The sequence below is a fragment of the Cyrtonyx montezumae genome, unplaced genomic scaffold, assembly GCF_038088225.1.
Source record: "Cyrtonyx montezumae isolate F1298 unplaced genomic scaffold, pur_monq_1.0 scaffold_3, whole genome shotgun sequence".
Lineage (NCBI taxonomy): Eukaryota > Metazoa > Chordata > Aves > Galliformes > Odontophoridae > Cyrtonyx > Cyrtonyx montezumae.
In genome coordinates this window covers 31,812,113-31,833,814 of record NW_027072034.1, presented here as the reverse complement: position 1 = coordinate 31,833,814, position 21,702 = coordinate 31,812,113, and the positions used below count along the sequence as shown (strand labels likewise).

Below are 21,702 nucleotides of genomic sequence, written 5' to 3'. Positions count from 1 at the left end.
TCTTCCTAAATGGGGGGGGGGAGGAACGGGTGGGTGAAGGATTGTGCTGGAGCTGCACACATTTCTTTCATCTTCTGGATCTCTCATTCACAACAGGGCCCCATCTGCCCGAGCGGGACGTTGCTCAAAGAGATCCAATAGATGTTTGTTCCAGAGTCCACGCTGAAGCCACAGACTGACGTGGAAGGGTTTCCATTTGTTTCTCTCTCACTCTCACCCCCCTCACACACACATGCAAGCACACATTTCCTTCTCCTCTTAAAACCCGAAAATCTCCTCTCCCCGTTTCTGCTCTCTTCTGTGTTTTATGCAGATCCATACTCAAATGTGTACAAAAATTCTTAACTCCATTTGCTGAAATCGCCGAGATTGTCGGGGAAATTAAACTAAACAAGGCGCTGTGCAAAGTGTTGAACTTTAAATACCATCCGCTACCTCGAGGAGAGGAAAATGAGTCAACAAACGCTCAGGTTTCTGCTACCGTTAGGTTATTGTAATTAAGAGAATTATTTTGTTAGGGATTTTTTTTTTGGGGGGGAGGGGGGGGAAGGGGGGTGGTGTTGCTTTGTTTTGTTTTTTTAAGACGATGAGAGCTTCATCACTCTGAAGCCACATGTGTGCGAACGCAACGCTATTTCCCTTCCTGCTGATGTTGGGCTGGGGTCACCCCGAGCTGGTCGACGCGGGGATGGCTGATGCCAGGACGGCAGGTGGATATCCGGGCACGGCAGCTCCGAGGAAGCACCTCGTACCTGCAGCCCTTGGGCTCGGTGCCCTCCTTGTTGTGGTGGCGATGCAGTTTCTTTGAGTTCTCCCACGGCGCTGCTGCTCGGCCAGGTCCGTGCTGACGCCTCGCAGCGGGGCCAGAGGGACTCCTGTCGCGATAAATGGCATAAACAAAAGGAGGGGACCCGTTATCTTGACACGCTTTGTTCCTCGGCCCCCAACTGCATCCTCACGTCATACAGGGAGGCATTGCCCACGGGAACGAGTGATGCGCTCCGGCCATTGTCCCGAAACCCCTGGAAAACAAACCCCAAAGCCAAGCGGACAGCCCCCCCCCCCCACCCCCCAACGGAGCTGCTGGCGGCTCCATCCCCTCCTGCTGCTCTCCGCTGCTGCCATTTCCCCACGGGGCCCTCCACGGGGCTGGGGGCAAACGGGCGCCGATCACGCCCCCACCACCCGTCCCACGCTCTGTGAGCGCGGCGTGGGGCGACCGAGGGGGGGGCTGAGTACAGCTGAGAGCCTGCGTGGGGTCCCCGCTTTGCCCCTGCGACGGGGGTTTCCCCGTGGAGCAGCGCAGTAGGGCTGCTGCTTTTGTTCATGATGGGTTCGAGAGGGAGCAGGTTCCAGCCCCGGGAACCTTCAGCGGATGGAGGAGACGGGGTGGCACAGCCCGGGGCTGATGGAGGCCTCGGGAGGGGCACGCAGGGGTCCTGTGCGCAGCCAGATCCGTCCTCGCAATGCGTGTGTGTGCGTGGGGAAGAGGGCTGGTGGGCTGGTTTGGTCCCAGAGCTCTAGCTTCAGAGGTAGAGGGCTGCCTGATCCCTTGCGGGCCAGAGGGAGCTAAAAAAGAAGGAAAAGAGCATCAAAACTACCGGAATTTTCAAAGCGCTGAAAATTCCACTAAGGGATTGCTACCAGCCCTCGTCCCTGGGAGGCACGCTGGGGGAAGGGGGGAAGATTTTCCTGGGCCAGCAGGAGCTCCTTTCGTTGTGGCTCCCGCACCTGCAGCCTCGGGAGCGGGGGCCCCGTCCCGCTGCGGGCTGTGCCGACAGTTATCTCCCCGGCAGGAGCGCGGGGCGAGGCCGCCTCCTGCCCCCGCCCTCGGGCCGTGCCCCGCTGGGGCGGCCCCGCGGCCCTTTATGCGCGGCGGTCAGCAGCCGGGCCGCGGGCTCGCAGCTGCATGCAAATAGATCCCGGCAATCAGCTCATGCGTGAGCGCTGCCTCGACGACAAAGTGCCCCCACGAATGCAAGGACGTTTCGGTTGTATTTTTATTATTACTATTATATTTTTTTTTTCCCGAAACAAAAAAACAAAACAGGGAAAAAGTTGGTTAGGATGCGTGCAGCTCCAAAAGCAATTCGCTGCGGTGGGAGACCAAAGGTGGGAATCCGTCTCCTGCGTCTCTGCGAGAAGGACAGCACCGCCGCAGCCGGAGGGAACGACCCCACGCGGTACGAGCAGCCGAGAGGAGTGGGCAACCTCCTCCATCATCTGCTGTCACGTGGAAGACGCATCTCCCCGCAGTTGGCATTGAGTTACGGCTGTGTTCGTTGCGGGGCGGGAGTGGGGGGTGCGCGCTCTGCTCCCTTGCAGGTAGAAGTTGCGAGGTTGGGTTCTGCCTCTGCTCTCCACCAAGCTCCGTCCGCAGGCACAGGGAGAGGGTGATTCGGCGTCTTTAGCAGAGGCTGAGCGGAGTGAATGAGATGAGAAAACAAAACCAGCAACAGCAAAACACAGAGGAGGGCGAATCATTAAGAATCGGAGTGGCAGAAGAAAAAAAGTAAAACTGAAAAAACAAACAAACCCATCCCAAGAACCCAATTCCAGAGAAGATGGGTCGGACTACGATTCCTCAATTGCCACTTGGCAGACTCACATAAGAGAAAAGAAAGAATCATACTGAATGGTGGGGTTGGGGTGGGAGGCAGCGCTGTGCTTTAGGCAGCTCAGCCTTTGGGGACCCCTCGCATGCCCATGGCCGAGGGGGTAGCTATCCCCCACTCCTCCCCACATCCCTCACTCTGGGGGATGTCACTCCTAAGGAGAAGGCCGAGGAGGGGCAGCCTTGCCTGCAGGCTCCCCCCCGGGGTTCGGGCAACCGGTGCTCGGGCTCCCCCCTCGGGGCTTTCCCACACTTTGCCCCACTCTCTGAGTCAGCTGCTGCTGCTCCCTGCGGAGCTTGTTTTCTCTCTCTTCCCCCCCTCCAGCAGCTCCGGGCAGGGGTGCAGCCCCTCCGCGGGGTACACAGCAGCCTCGCTGCCCCTGCACAACGCATACTGCAGAGGGAAATCTCCGGGACCCCGCAGCCCCTGATCTGGGCGGCAGTTTGGCACCGAAGTTCCCCTTTCGCACCTCTGTGCACCTCGACACGGGCACCGGGACAGGGCTGGGGAGGGGAGAGGGGGCACAGCCCAGCGTCCCCCACCCCACCCGCTGCCTCATCTCTCCCTTTTCTTGGAAACTGTGTTTAAAGCGGCAGCTGAAACACAATTAATTGTAACTGATTAACATGGATTAGTTTGGCCTTCGAAGCACTTTAAGTCAATTCAGCAGCCATAATAATAATTAATTCATTAATAAGGACTATTGGTGCCGCAGCACCAGCGCCGGGAAAAGTTTCCCCGCGATGTACAAGTACAGGTGGTGGCGAGCGCTAAAACGAAAACATTTGCATGCAACTTCGCAACCAGAAGGGAAAGCACTTTGGTTCTATGCAGAGACATGTGTCTCACACATTTCCCCCCCCACACCCCAGCCCCGCCTTTCTTTCTTTCTTTTTTTTTTTTTTTTTGTAAACTATGTAAGAATAAACATTACAGCTCCGGGCTTTTTAATTTCTCCAGATGGAATCACAAAGTACCTAGCCGGGTTTTTCGTACCACACAATTGAGGACACATGTCTGCTTTTCCCAGCGTGGACCGAGAAGCGGCTCAATTGGAAGGCGCACCGCCACCGCAACGCAACGAGTTCGTACCCAAACAGCCGGGGAACCGCTGGGAGCCCCGCTCCGCTCTCCCTCCCTCCTCCCGAGAGCAGCCCCAGGCTGACCCCATAGGTGGAAGGGAGCCTCGACGAGGCGGGCGAGCCCCGTACTGCTCGGGGGAGGAGGGGTGACGAACCCTCCCTGGGCTGAAGGCGGGGGAGGGGGGCAAGGAGGAGCCCCCACGACCCTCCTCCTGTCCGCTCCACAGAGCCACGCGTAGCCGAGCTGGACGGCACGGGGTGCGGAAAACGGAGAGACGCGGAATTTAATGAGATGTCCGGCCCTAAAGCGCGTTATCACTGCTCCGATAGGAAAGAGGCTGCTCACCGCCCCGCCTGGCACCGGCATCCCCCCACCCCCCGTCCCAGTCCCCGGTGCTGACTTACATGGGGCAATGGCACGGGGTTCCCCGCTGGGGCCATTGCGGAGAGCGGTGATTTACGCCCCAGCCGTCCCGCTCCGGCCCCGCGTCATCTGCACGCTGCACACAAGCAGCGTTCAATAGGCAGAAGGAGCTGTGCCTTTTCTTAAAGGAGAACTCACCCCGGCAGAAAGTTCGCAGTCGAACTGCGGGTATGGGGTGAGGGGGGTGGAGGGGCAACTTTGATTTGGTGGCCCACGTTGCTTTGGGATAGAAAAAGTGAGGAGGAGGCCGTCCCACCGCCCTCACCTCACCGCCGGGGCTCGGCTTCGCTCTCCCCGTCCCATCACTGCCCCGGGTCCCCACGGAGCGGCACGGGCGGTCCAGTGGGAGTCCCGCGGGGAAGAGGCATCGCGCTGCCGGCCGCCGCCGCTCCCCTCTTTTCGGACAATTAGACTACATCTTTTTTCCTCTATTTTTTGGTATTTTTTTTTACACGTGGTTGGAAAGTCTGTAGCGCCATCTAACGGGAGGAGGAGGCCGTTCCGCGCCGTGCCGCTCCGCAGAGGGCGAAGCACAGCGGGGCTACTCGGCTCGGCACGGCACGGATCGGCTCGGCACGGATCGGCCTCTCCAGGTGTTCGCCGCTCTGCGGCCCTTTCCACCTCCGAGAGCCTTAGGTGAGAATCTGGGAATACAGGCACAACTGCCAAACCCAACGGCTTGGTTTTTTTTTTTCGTTATATTTGCTTCTGTATCTCTAACGCAACCTCTGTTTGCATCACCCCCTCTAAAACTGTACCGATGTTTCAGCCCAATTCGTCCAGTGCCCTTGGGTATTACTTCTGCGTGTGGCACTGCCATGTGACTCAGGTGGCCAGGTTACATTGACCCATGTGATGTTGGCACCTGTGTGCCTCTGACACCCGATGACCACTATATCAACCAGGCAATTGAGGATCGGTAATGACTGCTTGATCAGTTCTCACCTGCGTGGTCTGATTGTACCAGATCATACATTTTTGGTGGTAAAAGCATGATTTATAAAAATTCCCATCCCTTGAAAAGGAGCACTAATAACTAAAAAATAACATCCTCACACTTATTCCACGTTGTAGAAACAAATTTAAATGTCACATGGAGTGGAGCGCTGCCACTGAACTGCTTTTATAGGTAAAATTCCCCTCAAATGGGAATAGATTTTCATTCTTGTGCCTGGGAATTCTTGTCGTGTTCTATAATTGGGTGTAAGAGCGATTCCTGTGTGCACTGAAACTAGAAAGTAATTTCAGGGGTACGGGCAACAAAACAGACAGCCTCCTATAGGGAGGTTAGGGCGCCTGGGAGTAAGCACAAAACATCAGCCACACTCTAGTTCATTAACCACCTAAGAAGAGAGCTTTATGACTACATCCAGAGAAGGATTTGCATGTCTAAAAAGTTAGTTGTTTCAGTACTTAACTTTCAAGTGCCTTGCCCGGGGCTGGCATCGCCGATGTTGTGTTTGGCACCGGCACTCGCTATACTGTGAGCGGAGAAGGTGTGCACAGACAAATCTTTTGTGCCTTGTCCAAAGCCACGCTGCTTGGCGAAGGATGGCAAGAGCAGAAGAGCCCAGGTCTGTGGTTATGTTGGCAAAGGAGAAGTATTGGTTTCAGCTGAGAGGATCTTCTGAACTGAGAAAGGAAAAGGTTCTCCTCCACTCTTAGTTGAAGAGCAGTGGAAGGACAGCAGTCTCGATGGCTTTCAAATAGAGGAGTCCCCAGCTGCTCCTCCAGGTGCCCCGTGCCTCCATGCCATGAGGAGTGAGTGCTGAAGGATGGCAGGTGGCACCTTTCATTGTCACAGCTTTCAGATGAGGAAGGGTCTCTTGGCTTTAATGAGGGAGAGCTACCTCTTGTTCTCCAGTAGCCAGTATTCAGGTGGGACATAAAGATTGTATTTTGATCTAAAATCTGACACCTATTTTCTTTTCCTTTATAATCCAGGGTAACTCAGGGTTTTAACATTCAAAGGAGTCAAGCTTTGGCTTTGAAATCATTTCAGTGCTGTGAGTTTTCTCATACTTGAAAGATGAGTTCAGCTCCTTGAGGTAACTCAAGGCAATGTGTTTCTCACGGCAGTCCCAGGAGGGCCAGGGGCAGGAGCAGCTGTGCAGCTCAGAGGGGTCAGCTCATCCAAAGCTTCTGTTCCCCTTCCTGCTGAAGTTGTGGTGGTTTTGGTGCTGAGACGTTGGTGAATTATGTGATGCCTTCCCCTCTTTTTTTTCCCCCCTTGAGGGTTAGTTCTGATTCAACAGAAAATAATTCTGTCAGCCTCAAAGCCTGCTTTCATCGTTCCTCCCATTCTGGTGGAAAAAGACAAGGGACCCAGCCCTTCTGGGGTCCCACTAGTAAAGCAAAGAGCACATGAATTCCTTTGTACAAAAACGAAGCGGCTCCATCCACATGACGGTATTTACTTAAAACTGGGGTAGTTTTCTGAAGTGCTGGGGAATAAATAGGCTCAGTGGGTGCTGGTCCCTCTGTAATTCACGACTCCTTCATGTAGATGCCAATGTTTTGACTTGGCTGGCTATCTTTAATATTTGGATTTGAAACTTTTGGCCTGTGTGTTCTGTTTCCTCAGGGCCCTCTAATCTTTAACTTTTACCATAAAAAAATCTTAATGATTTCAAGGTTCCACCTTGCTAGCAATATGGTTTGAATCAGATACACTGCACAGAGACTATTTTGATTTTAGGAAAGAACAACCTTCTGGTTTTATGTCTGCAGGTATGAATAAAAATCTGAAAGATCCTGTGTTTAGGGCTTGCCTACTCTTGATAGCAGACAGCAAGAGCACTGTGATATGGATCAGCGGTACTACATGTTTTCCTTCATTAGAAACACAACCTAGACATTAAAAACAGCCTGTTGGAGAATCATATTCATTCAGTAATCATGTAATTTCACAATCAAGGGGTTACTATCCCTCCTCCCCCCTTCCCCCATTTAGGACTGCCCATTTATGGAGAACATCTGATTCCAATAAGTTTCTGATACCTTTTTCTAAAAGCAATGCTTGCATTTCAAATGTGGCTTTAGCAGTTATCAGATCCAGCACTGACTGCAGATGGGATTTATCTTCACAAGCTTTAGCCATACGCTGCTAATGTGATAGAGGGTGACTCATGCTAGCTAACCTAGGCACCTATCAAGGGGAGGGATGAGCCACCTTTTGAAGCTGTCTGTGTTGCTCTGTTGATTGCATCAGGAAACCCAGCACCTAGCTTAGTTATAGGGCATCACTGGGGAGATGAATTTCCTCCTACCTCTCTGAGGGCAGTGGAGGCAGGGGCAGTTCAGGGACTTGGGTCTAGTCAGTATGAGCTATGGCTACTGTCTGTGGCTGTGTTCTGCCCATAAAAAGCAAAATCTCCCATATAAGCTCTCTTTTAAAAATGAAGCCAGACTTAAACTGTGGCTGGTGGCAAAACAGTCAGGAAACAGTACTCCAGCCTTCAGTTCATTTGACCAATTTACAGTCTTGATGACTGAAATGCATCTTTAGTTCAGCACCGTTCTACTTGCCATTTGTGGTGCTTTTCCAAGGTATAAGGCCTTCTAGTTTTTCAAGATGGAGTGAGCTGGGCCCTCCCTTTCGTTCAAACATTTTCTCCTTAATCATATGAGCCTAGGAGCCAGGAATTAAAGGAAATGCCAAGCAGCATGAGTCTGGTCATAAAAAACAAAACAAAACAAAGATCTCCAAAACCCAAAATGGAACCTGGCAGAACATATAGAATACCTTCTTATGTGGTTACACTGGGGTGCTGGCACATGCAGCTTGTATAGAGCTAAATTTACACTATAATGAACTCTCAGATTTTTCTCTCTTCTCCCAGTTAGCGAGACCCCATTAACTGGGAAGCAATGAAAGCAAGAGATTTTGCTGTTTTGGGCTGTGGTGAAAGAAACACACACACATTCCAAAATGTATGACTTTTTTGAGTATTTTACTCCAAAGGTACATGCAGGTGAGACGTGAAGGGATCGGTCGCACCTGGCCTGGGGAGGTCAGCACTCAGAAGAGTCTGCACTTGGCTGAAAATGAGACAGTTGCCAGAGCCATAGCTCAGAACAGGTGAGTCTTAACGCAGGACTGATGAGTCCAAAAGCTAGGAAATATTTTTTTTTATTTGTAACCTCAGTGTGTCTGTGGCTAGCTTCTATCTTCTCAGTCCACATTTTTCATCCAGCTTTACCAGCCAAATCACTCAGGCCATTTTCTATTTCCTCATGGTTATGTTAGTCATGTTTCTGCAGTGTTTCCAGTTGGAACAAAACTTCCTTGCACAGGGTGCTAAGATCCCATCTTCTTTTGTTTTTCATGTTAAAGGATTGAACTTCTGTATCTTTGTCTCACTAGACTTTTCTTACCTGTTTTGAAGGCTGGATCACACTGAAGAGTCACCTTGGATAGTGTGGCCAGGTCTTTGTGCTCACTTACAAGCTCAGTGCAATTGGTGGAACCAAACTTAGTTCTGACCCCTTCCCTTCCCTTCCCTTCCCTCTCTCTCCTTCCCTCTCTCTCCTTTCCTCTCTCTCCTTCCCTCTCTCTCCTTCCCTCTCTCCTTCCCTCTCTCCTTCCCTTCCCTCTCTCTTTCCCTTCCCTTCTCTGCTTTGAGGGTCTAGATATGTTTTGCATTGCATTGCTGTGTCATCAAAAATCTCAGAGCCTCTTTCTGACACTTAACTCACAATCATTTATGACAGCATTAAAGAAGAGTGGTCCCCACACTTAGTTGGGAGAACTCTCCTAATTACTTCCCCCCAGCCTTGAAATGCCTTTTTCAGTGGTGTCTATTATGCTGTGAGTCAGATCCTTACTACATATATAGCTTTTCTTCAGAGCCCCAGCTAACAAACTTCTTCTGCGCCACTGTGTCAAATGCTGTAGTAAAGTGCAAATTCACTCAGCATTCACTCTGTTCTCTCCAACTGGGGTATCATCTTGTCCAAGACAGCTCTCACAGAGTTAGGTATGATCTTTCCTGTTACACTTAATTCCACTTCCTGCTTAGCACCTGGCCTTTCTTTTAAAAGATATAAACTAATAGACCATATCTTTCTTGAAGCAGTTATACAACCAGGCTTTCTCTTTTTCTTCTTCAGATACTCACAACTTTTAGTCACGCAGACCAGGCCTCTCTCACATCTTAATATTTGGACTCCAACAATCCATCTGACTTTACTAATCGATTCAATGAATTTACCAAAATGTGCCCTTTTGAAATGTAAAACCTTATTAATATGCTCATTTATTTATTCCATTTTATTAGGAAGTGTCATTCCCTGACTGCTTGAGCTAAGGTCATTTTTTTTTGCTACAACCATCAGTTACCACAAGCAAGTCTGAAAGAGCATCACTCCTCACTGATGATTTTATTAAGAAATTTGCTGACTATTACATCCAGAAATATCTGTATTCTATCATTATTAGTGGCATTTATTTTTCAATATGTATTTGGGGAGGTAATAATTTCCCTGCATGATCCTAATCCAAAAGGACTTCTTTCTCTAATGCTTACTTGACCCACAACCAGAATCAAATCAAGGGGTTTGTACACTCCCAATTTCTCCTTTTTGCAATCTCTCTCTGAAATGATTTCAACTGGAGCAAATTCTGGGTGTGTTTTTTATTGTTATTAACTTTTTTTTTTGTGTTACCCCTTCTACACACCCTTCTTCATAAATTTTCGTATCATTAATACTTGATTTTCTGCCACAACCTTTATCTCTGCCTTTCTGGGTAATGTATACTCTTTGAGACCAATGTTCCAAATGAAGTTGCTGTTCTGTTGTGCTGCCAGCATATACCTGTCCTACTTAATGCCCTCTCAGCTTAGTTCAAGGCTTTTCATTTTTTTGGGGTACATATATAATGTTGTTAAACACTTCTGTGCCCCATACCACAGCTGTATTAAGGCCTCTTCTTGACACACTATCGCCAATACGGAAGAGCTCTCATCACACTTTACACTTGCTTTCTTCTTATTCTTCATAGTTCTGATCACTGAAATGTCTTTATCCTTTGGCACATCCTCATGTACCTAGGCTTTCTTCTCTGGTGTTTGGTGGGCATGTGGAGATTATTGAAGTCTCTGAGTCTGTAGCCTTCATTTCTCTGTACAAAGCTCTGCTTGTCAGCTCTTGCAGACTTGCTGTCAGAAGGGTGTTTCTGCAGTCTCTCCGATGGAGTCTGTCCTTCAAAAAGGTCTTTTTTCAGTGAAAATGCTCCAGTGGTCAAACCCTGACAGTCCTTTGGCTATCTATTGGACTTCCTCAATGCACTTTTTTGGCCTACTGTTAATTCCCTATAGCATAAGGAAGTTTTAGACTCTAGTGTTATTTTTAAATAAGCAACACTTAAAAAGAATTAAAAATGATAATGATATCTGCACCACATCTCCAGTAATACAATTCTAAAAGCAAATTCCCTCATGCAAGCAGCCAACCCAGGGAGACAACAGAGATGCAACCAAAGCCAGAAGAGAATATTTTGTTCCTCCCTCAGGATTTCTTGTCTATGCAGAGTTTTGTCATCCTTGCTATGTCAGTCAGAAGCATGAAAACAATTGCCTGAGGTAGACAAAAACATAATGGGGGGGGGGGGAGGGAGGGGAGTAAGTGTTTTTGCTGATATATTATTTTGCTCATCAAATCGCTTCCACTGGGGTAGCTCTGTTGATATTATATTAGTGCAGCTCTGCTGTTGGGTGGTTTCACATGTAGTGAACAAAGTCTAATGGAAGGGCAGACAGCAGGGACTACACTGTGTCCATTCAGCTTTGGAGGGAGTTAAGTAGGGGTGGGCCACACCAGTTTTGGCTAAAAGTAAATGCAGTGTGAGAAAGGACAGTAACAGGCCATGTTAAATTATAAAAGGCTACAGTGAGTTCTCTGGTGGTTGTCTTCTGCTCACAGAACTTATGAGTCTGTACTTCTGAGCTGAGGGCCCAACAAATGTTCAGCAGTCTCTGAAAAGTTAATATTTTGAATACTGTCTTTGGAACACTGGAAAATATGTAAGGAAATGTAAGACAAAACAAATTCAATGCGCATCCGCTCTCCCTCTTTCCTCTCCCCTCCCCCCATGGGGACACACTAACACTCATTTGTCCTTCTGGGTCCACAGAGGAATGCTCTTCTCTCCTCCGGTCCACGCAAAGGGAGGCTCTGGGCAGATGCACTCTGCTCCCATTCCATTTCTTACTGTTTTCTGATGCACAATCACTGTCCGATTAGCTGAAGAGTGAATATTGAAAGCTCAAATTGGAAGCATATTCTCTCATTCTTTAAGTTAGGATTAGACATCCTCCTGCAACTTGGTGGAGCCCATTTCCCAGGGATGACCTCTAATGTTTCCAGTTGCAGTATTTCCTTCTGTTTTTCTCTGTTCTGAGCTGAAACATAAGATCTTCATTGCTTCTACCATTAAAGGCTGATGGGGAAAGTCCCAGAAGAGTGAAATCCACCTGGTCATAGTAAACACAAAGGTACCCCCTCTGCCTCAGCCTCTTCTTGAGCTGCTAATTGCTAGGTGCAAAGAGGATGCATCGGGGACAAACGGCTGCATTTTTTGGCTTTGTATTTTTCTGTAAATATCTGCTATTAGTCATCATTGGTGGCAAGAGTTTGGTATGATCCAGTATGACCATTCTTATATTTTGATATTATGCCCTGATAACTTGGCCTTATGCAGCTTCAGGAAGCCAAGGCATGGTAATGCCTGGGCAAAAGGGCATGGATCAAACATTGCTGTCAAAGCCTATTCATTAATATTTTTGAATAAGCACATAATAAAAATGATGAAGAATCCACCCCTCAGCTTGGCTGTTTGAAGCAAATATTGTAAGGGTATTAAACTAAACAATGGCTTGTACTCATCTGGCTCTCCAGATGTTTTCTATGACTCTTATTTTCTATCAATCAGTTAACCACGGTTTTTGCTTTCCTTAGCAACGTATTTCCAAATCACAATCAAAGAAACTAACGGCAAATAATGAGGGCTAGATTGTATTTGATTGCTGCTAGTTGCTCATGGGAAAGGAAACTGCAAGAAGCTCTGCCAACCCTTCACACTGGCAGAGTGGCCAGGAACACTTCCAGCTCCCCTGACTGCCCCCAGATGCACTCCTCAGCAAAGGGGCTCTGCAGTGGTCGCCGCTGATGGGGGGACCCTATGGCTAGGAAAGGAGGAAACACGTGACTGACGGCTATGCTCCTGCATAGGAGATGCAGAATAATTTATTTCTCTTTCCATCAAGTCCTTTATTTCAGCCTCCCCAGCGCACTCATAGTCACAGCAGGCTGCAGTCATTCAGAGTTTAGCAGCATTTTAGACTCGCTCTGTAACGAAGCACAGCTCGTAAAGTTGCAATATGCATACGGGCTCGTGTGCGTGTCTGCCTAATAACTTTTGAACCCGTTGGACAGTTGTAGCTTAACCTGGCAGAAAGTTAGGGGTTTCAGAGATAATCAGGTTTTTTTTTTTCTGAAAATAGAAACCTGAACAGTTTTCCCACTGGCAGAAAGGCTGCAGCCCACGCTCAGCTCTCGTTCAACACAGAGACGATCCACTTGGGAGAGAGACTGGATGCTTCAGCCAGTTATTATACCTTGTTAGGTATCAGGGAATCCACCCAAGAGCCAAGAATGCTCTCCCCCATGGATTCTCTAGTGTCTGATAAGGGTGGAATTCACACCGCAGCATCAGTATAATTCATTTAAAGCGTCAGTCAGCCATGAATAACTAACTCCATTGGAAACTAGGCTTCCGGAATCATTCTGGTGTTCATGGAAATCTTGGTCCTCATACACTGCACAGCTCCAGGAGGTATTATGCGTGTTTCTCCATCCCTTCCAGTCTCCAGATGAACTCTGTCAGAGCTACCTCTGCCCAGTGCTAAGCTGGGTCTGCCTGCTGCATTTAGAGGTTCAGAGAGGGAACTTCTGACCCCAAATGTGGGCTCATAGCTTGTCTAAAGAACAGATACACCAAAGTACTCCCCATTCCCTTTAAGGTCCTAGGAAAAAAAAAAAAGGCAGATTTCTCAATGGCTTCCTGGCCAGAAAGAATTGCTGGCTGCTGAGCACTTGTGGAAAAATGCTCTATTGAAAAGTGTAAATGAGAACACAATCTTTCTAAAAAACTGGATCCAACTGGGGACTATCAACACTTGAAAATTTGGCCCACGTTGCTTTTGAAATGCTCAGGCTTTAAATGAACAAAATCAGAAGTGACTTTTCAAAAGCCTCCTGCCTTCATCCTCCCCTTATTCCCAGGTAGCACCGAAAATACTCGCAGTATTGATGTATTGTACTCAAATCAGGAAAAAAAAAAGAAAGGACACATTTCAGTTAACTGAATGCTCAGGTTTCCTCCAGATACTGTTTTAATAACAGACTCATTAGGAAATTCCCCTTTTATTTGTATTGTCTTCCCATGTTAAAAGACAGAATGTTATTTCTTAATTTCAGTATTATTATTGAATAAGGATAGCTATTCCCTGCAGAATGAACAGATTATTCTGTTCCACTCGGGGATCAGCTTTATTTCTGGCTGCTACATTTCCCTGGGAATGAATGCTAATATCGTGGCAGGTATTTGACAGTGGTATTTAAAAATATATATTTATATATATATATATATATATATAGAGAGAGAGAGAGAGAGAGAGAGAGAGAGAGAGAGATGTACCAAGTAATTCAATGAGTGATAAAGAGGGAGAGGGAAGGGAAGTCAACACCTAGAGAAACACATGAGTACTCTCATCAAAAGAATTTCATGTAAAGTGGAACGATTCAGGTTCCTGATCTTGGTGAAATTTAAGCTAATGCCATACTTGCTGCAGGTTAGAATAGGAGCAAGGTCCCAGTGACAAAGAAAGGGGAATTTATTTCCCATGCAGCTACACGGTGTTGTTTGACTTCAATAGGTGTTGCGAATGCATTCCAGGAGTTAGACTCTGCCTCTGTTAAAAGTCAGGGTTGCAAGAGATTGCACCAAGAGTGTAGGCGGGACAGATCAGATTCTACACAAACAAGAAGGAAATACAAGCCTCATAGAATTAACATATATTGTCACATTCTATTAAGGTTTTCTGTAGGGCTAGATCAGATTAAATGCAGTGAATCCCAGTCATCTTGCAGCATACGAAAATATTGTCATGGATAGAATTTTTCATTAGTGAATAAAATGCAGAATAATGAACAGTAGACAAAAAAGAGAGAAGACGTAAAGCCAATCAAAGGAAGGGCAGATGTTTAAAAAGTCTTTTGCTATTCAGGATTGTGATCCAACAAAAGCAATTATGTTTCTGCTTTCTCAATTTCAAAACAGCAGAAAAGAGCTTTGAGGTTTTTCCAGTGCTTATGGCCTATCTCCACACCGTTAACTGAACAGAAGGTAACATAATACCAAACATAGCCAAAGGCAACTGATTCCATGCAAAGCTTATAATTTGGGACATCCAGTGAGTTAAAGGGGATCGTAATCAAGAAGGAGAAATATATATATTTATATATATATGTATTCTAAGATTGCCAAAGAAATCTATAAGAAGCCTAATTAAATTCTGTTGTAAATCTGGAAGAGGAATCATAAAACCAAAGCTAAAACAATGCCTACAGGTGGAAATTACACTTGGAAAATGCCCTTTGAACTTGTGAAGAAGACAATGTGTGGAATTTTATTGAGGAATAGCTGGCATGCGGCTGCAGGAAAACAATGGTCGGCCTTGGCAAAGTACTGAATATTATTTTAGCTCAACATTTTTTGTGCTATTTTTGAACCGATAAACATCAAAGATTTCACCATAAATGCAGTCCATCACATTCCTCCCCAGTATCCCTAGCCATGCACCTAAAGAAAAGTGAGGCTAAATAGGGGAATATTTAGTGAATGCAGCATACGTATGGCCCAAAATGCAATAGAATAGATAGGGAAAAGAATTAAATGCCAGTCATTCTAACTTGTGAGAGAACCACTTTCCTAACAACACAATATTCTTCCTATATTAACTGATGCACAAGACCTAGTGTAAAGAGATGCTGCTTTCTAGTCAGAGTGCATGTACTGTGCCATAATAAAAAGGAGGAAGGCTGTGCCCTGTTCTCTATAGTAGTCATACAATTATTTTGCAGGTAAGCAGGCAGAACTTCATGAATGTCGCTCCTCATAGGACATATTCTCCAGGCCATTCACAAGCCTTGTTGCCCTTCTTTGGACCTGCTCCAGCACCTCAGTGTCCTTTCTGTACTGAGGTGCCCAAAACTGAACACAGTTCTCGAGGTGAGGCCTCACCAGTTCCGAGTACAAGGGGAGGATTACTTCCCTAGTCCTGCTGACCACAGCACTCCTGATACAAGCCAGGATGCCATTGGCCTTCTTGGCCACCTGGGCACACTTCTGGCTCATATTCAGCCAACTGTCCATCAGCACACCAAGGTCCCTTTCTGTCAGGCAGCTTTCCAGCGACTCTTTCCCAAGCCTATAGGATTGCCTGGGGTTGCTGTGATCAAAATGCAGGACTCCCTGCTACAGGGCTGCAGAGTTGAACCATATTCCTACTTCTTTTCACAGTTTGGGCCCTCCCTACTTCACACCCTGCTGATCAGAACTGAGGAGGTTTACCCAGATGATGCACAGAATCAGGATGCAGGACCCTTCTGGAGTTTGATAGCAACTGAGATTCCTCACAGCTTGCCTTCTGGGGCACATGGTAATAACAAGAAGCTTCTGAACCTGAAGCTGTGCAGTTGCATTAGCTCAGGATCAGCTTACAATAAAGAAATGCCCCACCTGGCTTGGAAAGAGGGCAGAATAGGCTCACCTCCATTTGCAAAATACCATGTTAGCACAGTCTCATACACTCTTGGCTTCAGCATTTGCAGCCACTTTCTTTCAAAAGCAATAACTTCTGTCTGCCTTTTGTGCAATTGCCTGGCAGCTGGAACTCTCTGGGAAATAGAAGTTTTCGGTTCTTTTTAGCCTAGAGTTTGAAAGTCTGTTAAGGGGACTGTCATTGAGAGATAAGAGGTAGCAGGGGAGATGACTACATCATACCTCATAGTGAAGTTAGCCATGGTGCACATGAGAAGTCAGGAGTCGTGAAACTAAATAGAGCAAAGGCAAGCTACTGCTTTTGCATTGCATGTAGACAGGCACAGAGCGAAAGCCAGGGTTCAGAGCTTCCCATTCTCAGTGGGAGTACTCATTACCTATGCCACTCGAAACAGTCCTTTCTAGTCCCTCTGACTACATGAGCTGTGACTTCTGGGCTGCATAGTGACCCAGATGATATGGATAAACAAAAACGCTCTCATTCTCACCTAAATCCTCCTGATGAGAACCCCTTCTCCACATTGGTGTAGAGTCTGCTGAGACAGGTTGGGAGTCCCACTTCTGGGGCACAAAGTGAAGAGACACTTGATTCAAAATGTGCATCTAAGGTAGCTAAGGCCAGGAGTAGGAGCCCAGTAGAGAAGCTGATGTTCACGGCATACCTGACTGCAGCTCTGATGAGGTTTACAACTCCCTGGTTGGAATTTCCTAATAGCTCCAATGGCAGTTCACTTAGTTTGCTGTGAACATTCTGCACTCGTGTTTACATTCATTGAGTATAGATGGACAGGTCTGCTCTGTCCATGATCCAGGCAACATGGATATTCTGGTCCAGGAGATAAGGCTTGTTAGCTCAGGTTCAATGCTGAAGCTGTGTAGTCACATAGCTGTGGGACTGGAGCTGGGTCACCAGATCTGGCCAGAGCAGTAATACCTTACTACACTCATCTACGCATGATAGCTTTCTAAGTGCTAGCTTTCCTCAGTCAGTGTGTAGGGAATTTGAGCTTTATCTACTTATGCATTTTGTCAGAACCTCACCCCAAGCTTGTGACCTACCTCAGGATTTTTTTCACTGCTGATCTCAAAAGCCAGATTGCACACTGTAAGCTCAGTCTTCAAATTGTGGGGTCAGTGGAGAGGAAGTCTGTATGGACACACTCAAGAACTACTGAAAGCTAGCTGTTAGAACAAGCAAAATGAGTGCTGTGGCTTAGACTGACCTTTGCCCAGGTTATAATGGGCTATTTTAACAGCCATTTAACCAGCGTCCTGTGTCCTGAAAAGGCAGGCTGACTGATAACATGAAGTGAGAGGTCAGAGTATGCCACTCTGAGTATGCTGCTCCTCCCAGGATTAGCAGTCTTTCCTCCAGTCGCTCAGAGACATACAAGTACAGCTCTCTGCCACCATTCACTGCTCCCCTTCCTTCTGGTGGCCAGAGTGGCCCTGGGGACTTGCTCTGCTTTCTCTCCCTCGGGGCAACAAAACTGTATTCTAGGATGCTGTGAGGTACCTCTTGGTCTTTCCTATGCACAGTGTGGTATGCTGTCCTGTGCTGAATGTACCAGTCTCATGGAAGCTCAGGCCGACAGACAGAACAAAACACCTGAATGGCATTGCTACGAAAACAGGGCAAGAAAACAACATCTCAAGGCTGCTCCTCAGCACATAGTCACCACCTCATTGCTGATACAGGTTGACTGCTTGTGTTCTGTGTCCTTGCTTCACTTCCGATGACAGTGCAACCCATTTCACTGCCAGACTGCCTGACTTTATCCTCAAGAGAAAGAAGAATGCTCCTCCTGACAGGTAGCAGTATAACAAGTAAGACCAACTGAGAGGTGGTTTAAAAAGCCATCCCTTACTACCTCTTGGCTAATAGTTTGTGCTTTCAGGCAGAGATTTATGCCTGAGTACATGTCTTTTTGATCACAGCTCCAGGGGGGGTCACAAAGCTCATCAGGATAGATCCATAGGCAAACATCCAGTGTACATTGAGCTTTAGCTGTCTTACTCAGCACTGTGAATTTTGATTCAAAAGCTAAGCATCCCCTTCCAGGTAACTCTTAGCTGGCAGAACATCACTGAGGATGGCTATCAGACGAGCTCTTCTGAGTTCTGCTGATCAGGGTTAAGATGTGGCTGTACTCAGCCATCTCCAAAAGTTTGCCCCCTTTCTCACTTTCCTTTGAGTTTACTGTCCAATCAGTTTTGCAATTTAACTCTTTGTCTGCATCTTAACAGCTCTTTCCTTAAAGTGATCCATGTTGAAAAGGAAAGGCTTTTGAAGCTGGCCTCTTCTGCACATGTCCTTGCTGTATCCCAGATAATCTACAAAGGGAGCACAGAGTGCAGCTCTAAAGGATGGGAAGCACTGCAAGGCAGCCTGCTGTAGCTTTCTGTTTCTGAGATTCATGATGTACTTTAACAGGTCAGCAATAGCCCCCGTGGGGTCTCTTGGAAAGGAAGAGATAAAATGCAAAAATACCTCAATTGTACCCCTACTCTGCCTCTACTAGACTCCTCTAAACAGGTTGTGTGGGAACAGATGGCAGAGGAATTGGCTCTGTCAGTTTTGTACGAGCTGGGAACTTCCTCATGCCAAGGGAATCCTCGAATGGAGAGATTCGGCACCTCTCCAGCTCTTCCAGAGAGGAAGATCATTCTTAAATAATTCTTAAATCATTCTTAAATCGCTCTAAATGATTTAAGAATCTGGCCCATTGTGCCTTCATTTCCTCTGTAAATCAGCACAAATACTGTAGATGATGGAGTGGCGAGAAGGCAGAAAACAAAATCTCAAAGAGGATCAAAACATGCCATTTTAGCTCTGTACGTATAAACATGCATAATATGACATTTTGTTTAGACAGTTATTTAGAAAGAAACTTACAATCTTTTTAATTAAAGTGAATGCAAAGGAATAGGCTGTAAATATGAATGCAGGAAGGTAGAAGTTGACAGCATGCAGCCTTCTAGACAATCTTTTTTATTTTTTTTTCAGTTATTATGGAGTATAATAAAATTTTTGTTTTCCTTTGCAATTTTTCCATAATGTTTATGTTTGTTTTAGGTAACAGATTAACTGTAGGTGAGTGTGGGTTTATTTTTCGTATATCATGTCATGTGTCGGAAGCCCTCATTATATAGCTACTATAGGAACAATGAATAAAATTATAAAAGAGAGAAAGATGGCCATGTGGGAAGAGCAAACCTGAAATGTGAATGTGATACTGTCTGCACTCATACTGCTGTTATCATTAAAACACTGCTGCTCTGAGTCTCATTACCTTACCCTACCTCTGCCATTCTTCTGCCTACTTCACTTTACCTCTGCTGCCTGTCCACCTCACTCATGAAATGCTAAACAAGTTTTGATATTTACCTGTTTACGATTAAATTGCAAAATGATCTGCTTAGTTCTGTTCTAAATTAAGGTCTGCATTAAATGTCATAGCATTTATCTTTCATAAAACGAGACAGCAAGGACACTAATTTCCCAGGCACTCAATCACTGCCCCGTGCCACTGGAGAGCGGCTCGGGGACGTGCATGCCCGCCGTTCACAGCTCGCTGACAGCACAGAGGCGGAATCATAAAAGTCAATTAATCATTAAAAGCTGTTACCAGCCTGTATTGAACCGCTCTGGCGCAAAATGTTAATCAGCTCTGCATCGATACAATAAATTCCTGCAAATTGGAGCGGTCAATAGCACGGAGGCCTGGCAGATCGATGGGAGGGCACGAGGCCCCTCCACCGGGCCCTGCCAACATGGCCGCTGGGCAGCCGCCATGTTCCTCCCTGTAGGCCCATCGCCATCATTGCCACGGCAACTGCGTGTCACCCCTGGCCCAGATGACTGGGGCTGAGGTGGATGCCAATACATCACCCCTCTGATGGGGCTGTCAATAACACTTAGCAGGGGAGGGAGGCCGTCCCCGGCATGCTGGGGTGATTTAATCGCTGGAGGAACCGTGTGCTGCTGCATATGTGCAGGGCTAAGCAGGGCCAGGGGCAGCACGACCTGGGGATGGCCCAAGCGGCCGGTGCTGTGTGCCATTAACCTGGGCGCTGCTACCAGAGGAGCAACCCGCAGCTCTGTGGGTTAAGAATTTATTCTCTGTCAAGTGCAATATGTTACTCATGAATGGCTCTGGAGTTGTTTATTAATCCCCTGGGACTGTGATTTTCCCGTGGCCTCTGGTGCACTGCTGCTGGGTACCCAGAAAATGATGTATGTGCACCTGCGGTCCATGAACGCGTGGGGAGAGGGGAGGGGCAGTTCTACTTAGGCACCTGCATAGGTCTTTTTCTCACATAACTGTCACTGCCTCGAGAGTGTGAGCAGTGCAAGTGAACCGCCTCTGCAGAGAGAAACCTCAGGCCTTTGCTTTTCAAAGCCATCATACACATTTTGGTGTTGGTTACATCCTTGCCACTCTCATCACTACCAGTGTGGGATGAGTGGCAGAGCTGCCAGTGTGGCAATGAGTACAATGGGAAGGAGTGGTTCCCCAATGGAAAGGACTGCATCCTCAGTGAGAAGGACTAGGTCCCCAGAGGCCCTCTCTGCAGTGTCTATGATGTCTCCTGATGATGTTTCTCCCCAGAGAGCAGAGACTGGTGCCTCCCACTCATAGAGATGTCGAAGGCTCATCTGAGCCCAATTCATTTATCTCCTGTTACTGTTATTAAATCTGACCAGCAGTGAGGGGCAAATAGCATTTTTAGGATTGCAGGATATTAAGAAGCCTCTTTAGAGATGACAGGAATGCTGGATACTGTTACTCCAGGGAAGGATTGCATTCGACCAGTTTCACTGTCATTTAACATAAAACATAAAGGTTAATGCTGAATAAAATAATACCCATGTTGATTATTACAATAGTCTCGAAGTATAACTTTTTCCCTGGACTGCAGTTATCTAATCCATGTGTTGTACATACACTGACAGTATTTTGTTCATTTCCACAGTGCTGATATGATAGTTCCATTAAGTTCGGCACGGAGAAGCTATTGTGTGCATCTCTTGTACAATCATTCCATACTCCATGGAAAATAGAAAACATACGGATCCAAAGACATGCTAATTCCCAAGGATTGTACAATTTTAAAGATTAATAAAAAAGTCCATCTTATTATTATCTGAGTTATAGAAAACATCAAAATAAATTAGGAATCCTACTGCAAAGAAATCCCCTATTCAACATATTGAGGCAGGATGATGTTATGAGTGCTCAGACAAAGGTAATACAGTGCCTCTACTTAATTGCCCTGACACCTTGCTCAGTTCCTCCAGCTATACTCTGAGAGCTAAAAAACCCCTCTCATTGTTATTAATTGTATTCCTTTTTAAATGTAATGTCATATCGCTGCGGGCTGAGCTAATGAAACATACCCATATTACCAAAATAGGCATATTTCTTTTTGTACAACACACTCTATCAAAACTGTCTGCTAAAGACATTGTGTTAAAGACCTTTCATAGAGCAATATAAAGAATATCTCAGCTACTCCAACATTTCTATTACATGATTATTAAAATGCCCAGGAGGACTAAACAATATAGTGTGGAACCAGTTATCATATAAGACTTTAGAAATATTGTTAATTCCTGCCACTGATTTATGTTAATACTAATGCTAGATTACATGCTGTGGCTACTAAACAGCTACTGCATATCAATTCACACAAAGACAGACTCTCTCCACTCTATGGGAGCTGCACTCTTCT

General features: G+C 46.6%; 1 long non-coding RNA gene across 2 annotated transcripts; it reads right to left on the bottom strand.

The window, feature by feature from the left end:
* Nucleotides 1–2,038: 2,038 nt before the first annotated feature.
* Nucleotides 2,039–4,185, bottom strand: LOC136053081 (uncharacterized). Of its 2 annotated transcripts, none has more exons than XR_010622591.1 (2): nt 4,103–4,185; nt 2,039–2,417 (listed from the first exon to the last, which is right to left on the bottom strand). It is a non-coding gene; the product is annotated as an uncharacterized LOC136053081 (long non-coding RNA). The 2 variants fall into 2 exon arrangements; XR_010622590.1 differs by having other exon boundaries at nt 2,039–2,405.
* Between the last annotated feature and the right edge of the window lie 17,517 nt (nt 4,186–21,702).